We start from the raw sequence: 4,111 nt of genomic DNA, 5'->3' as shown, positions 1-4,111 counted from the left end.
CTTCATACTTTGATAACCAATCCATGCCTAATATCACATCCAATCATTGAGATTCCAATACTATTAGGTCTGAGGGAAAAACATAGTTACCAATCCTTAATGGTAACCGATCACACCATCGTCTAGCCATAAACTCCGCTCCTGGTGAGCTTACTAACATGGGTGACCTAAGGGCTTGGGTTGGCAGGTTATATTTATCCACAAATCCCCTTGATATGTATGAATGCGTTGCACCAGTGTCAAAAGGAACAAGTGCAGTGAATGACTTAACCAGAAACTTACCAATTACTGCATCAGGCTGATCTTCAACCTCCTCCACATTAATGTGGTTCACCTGTCCCCTATTGAAAGGGTTCGGCTTCTTCCCAGAGCTTCCATTGCCATTTCCATTCTGGCCTTCGGGACATTCATTGGCATAATGTCCGGTCTTGGAACACTTGAAACAAGTGACTTGACTCAGATCTCTCTTGGTTGGGGTCGATGGGGTGGTACGGTTCTGGCCGTTGCTTCCTCCATTCCCATTACCATTCTTGTGGCCATTATGGTTGTGCGAGCTACCTCCTCCATGGGTGTGCTGAAACTGAAATCCCGGTTTAGGGGCAAAACGGGGCTTCTGCTGGGCTCCAGAGTTATACTTCCCCTGTCCATACTTCCTCTTACGGTTTTCAATTTGCTGTTGCTTTCCTTCAATCATGATGGCACGATCTACCAACTCCTGGTAGTTGTTGAAACTTGCTACCATCAATTTCATGCTTAGTTCATCATTCAGTCCTTCCAGAAACTTCTCCTGCTTAGCTGCATCCGTAGCAACGTCATCCGGGGCATAACGTGCTAACTTGCTGAAATCGTCAATGTACTGGCCAACTGTCCTTCCTCCTTGGCGTAAGTTGCGAAACTCACGCTTCTTCATGGCCATAGCTCCTGCTGAAACATGGGCAGTACGAAAAGCTTGCTGAAACTGATCCCATGTGACAGTGTCAACTGGGTAAGTGGCTGTGAAATTCTCCCACCATGCTGCCGCTGGTCCGTCAAGCTGGTGAGCGGCAAACTTTACTTTCTCACCATCCGTGCATCCTGCAGTGGTCAACTCCCTTCCTATCTTGCGGAGCCAATCATCTGTTACTATCGGCTCGGTGCTACTGGAAAACACCGGCGGATTTAGCCTAAGAAAACGGGCTAAGTGGTCAACAGGTGGTGGTGGTGGTGGTGGGTTGTTGTTCTGCTGGTTTTGGACTAACATCTGCATCAATTGATTCTGCTGCTGGATCAACTGAGTGAGCTCCGGTGGAAATCCATTGTCACGTCTCGGAGGCATCTGAGGGTTTAGAAAAGACGAGAATTAAGAATAGAGTGAGGTCTAAAGGGAAAACACTACCCCAATGCACATGAGCAAATGCACACAAAATCACTTCATTCAATTAAACAAGGGCTTACAAACGATCTAAAACTATCGCAAAAGTGCTCGAACTATTGTGTTTACATGGGGGAATACTACTACTATTCGGTGGTCATCTAGAAATTTGAACCGGTGGAAGACTCCATGATATCTGCTCCAGCTTCGTCTTCAAAGTCGGGTTCACTTGGATCCGAATCGATGTCGTCGATGATGATGTAGTTATCTGGACATGCGATGTACTCGTCTTCCTCTTTGGATGCTAACTTCCTCTTGAGTTCTTCAATCACCTGCTTAAGATCACCATTGTGTCTTGCTAGAGCTACGATTTCGTCCATGTAGTCCTTGCGTGTAGACTTTAGTTCTCCTTCTAGCTCGATGATCCTTGCCTTTGCATTCTTCAATTCTATCATATCATTGCACATCTGGTTCTCGTGGCGTCGAATGTGCTGGTTTAACTCCTGGATGAAAGATGCAATGGATCTATCCTTCTTGGTGCTGACTAACTCCCATTGTTCATCTCGGCGTCCGCAAATCTGGTAGATAGTGTCCTTGAGGTCTTCTTGATAAACTTCTCCAATGCGTCCTATGGTGATATGAGCTGCCATGCTCTTTCCCAGACTCCAGGTTGGTGCATTGAAAACACTATCTATAGACTTCGTGATTGGCGCGAATGTTCTTCCCGGAACGTGAGCTTGAATCTTCCAGCGCTCCTCTTCAGGCAGAGTGGCGTTGAAGGTTCCCGTGAAGCTTGGTAATCCAATGTTTAGGTACTTTGTGACTTCCTTCAAGTGAAATCCAAAAGGTGTGCCTTCATCCGGTTGAGCGTACTTAATCTTCGCGTTCGTCATCCTAAAAGAGTAGAAAAGATGAGGAGTTAGAAAATGAGGAGAGAATGGTGATCTATGGCTTTAACTTAGTGGTCGTGTCCTACAGTCAGCGTGTGCTCTGATACCATCTCTGTAGCGACCCGACCCGAATGGATTAAGTGCTTTGTGCTCAGGTGTCATCCCTGGATCAGTAACGATGACACCACACAGTACATCGAAGGATTTATAGCAGAGTGGCAATCACACACTTATTACATCGTTGTCTCAAAGAGAACTTATTACAATAAATATGGCTTAAGGCCATCTAATAACGATAACAGCGGAAGACTCGGAAGATAAATGGGTCCATCAACTCCAACGGCATCATTGAGTATAGAACCACGACCTAAAAGCACCTTACTCGTCGTCTGAAAAGTCTGCAACATAAAAGTTGCAGCCCAAAAACGGGTCAGCACATGGAATATGCTGGAAATGTAACACATAGAGAGTAATGGAATGAAACAGCTATACTATATGCATATATGGCTGGTGGAAAGCTCTATGGTTACAGTTTTGCGTAAAGCCAATTTTTCCCTACTGCAAAGGAATAAATTTATTTAACTATCATGGTGGTTGTTAAACATCGAGAATGGTTGACAGCATTCCGATCCCAATTAAGTAATTAAAACCCAATAATATTAATTAGAAGTAACATGATGAGATTCACATGATATTCAAGTACTAGATACTCAAGTTGTCCATAACCGGGGACACGGCTAATCATGATTAGTTTGTACACTCTGCAGAGGTTTGCGCACTTTTCCCCACATGACTCGATCGCCTCCGTTTGTCTTCTCGCACTACATGGTGTTTGAGAAACGGATGACCGAGACATAGTCTTTCAGAAGCGCTAGCACCTTACATGTGGGGTGGACCGTACCACCTACAACCCCTACATCTGCTAGTCCACCCCGTAAGAGTTCGCACAACTTAGTCAACTATGCCAGAGCCCATAGTAGCATGTGGCTGCACACGGAAGTTTCTAGCATGAATTATCTTATGATCCCTTTGAGCCTGGGTGGCGGTCCAAAATAAAACAGGCAAGTCCTGATAGACATCAGGTGCCTCAATCCACCCAGATGTGTGTTTAAGTGGCCACCTTAGATAAACCATTAAAATTAATAAACTCACATCTGTCATGGATATCACTCACCCAATCCACGTCTACTAGCATAGCATGGCATAATAAGCAAACGTAGAAGTAACTCCCAAAGGTTTCATAATAATACAGGTGATAGGTACTACCTCATCTACTTCCCATCCCTCAATTTAATTAGATCCTAATCATGCAATGTGAGAGGATTGATCTAATGCAATAAAACATGGGTTGTAGAAAAGGTATGATCAAAGTGTTACTTGCCTTGCTGATGATCCGCGAGACCTAGGGGATCGAAGTAACAAGCGGCGCAATCCGGGTAATCTATCGCAGACAAACAACAAGCACACAATAAGTACTCATCTAATGCACAGGTAAAACTCGAACAAGAGAACGAACCAGAAAGCTCAACTTAAGAACTCCGGTTGCAAAGAAAGAATGAACCGAACAAACGACGGAAAACAAACGGCGGAAGAAAACAACTCGGTTCTAGCAAGTTGAAACTAGGTCAACTTTAACTGTAGCAAAAGCTTGTTCAAGTTGATTAGACGGAACGGCAGTTTCGAGACGAAACTCCAGGCGCTTGAATCACCTGATTCCGATAAACGAGCGAGAAGAAAGACTAGAACGAAGATCGGATCTGAGATCGCGATCGGAAAGAACGCGGGATAAAACCGACGAGAAAGAAAAAGAAGAGCGGTTAAACGAACGGACGTCGTTAACCGGGAAAGAATCAGTGATCACGTTCGTTGA

This window comes from Triticum dicoccoides, chromosome 7A, assembly GCF_002162155.2.
Source record: "Triticum dicoccoides isolate Atlit2015 ecotype Zavitan chromosome 7A, WEW_v2.0, whole genome shotgun sequence".
In the NCBI taxonomy this organism is placed as follows: Eukaryota; Viridiplantae; Streptophyta; class Magnoliopsida; order Poales; family Poaceae; genus Triticum; species Triticum dicoccoides.
The sequence above is the reverse complement of the archived record's forward strand: the minus strand, read 5'-3'. Positions refer to the sequence as shown.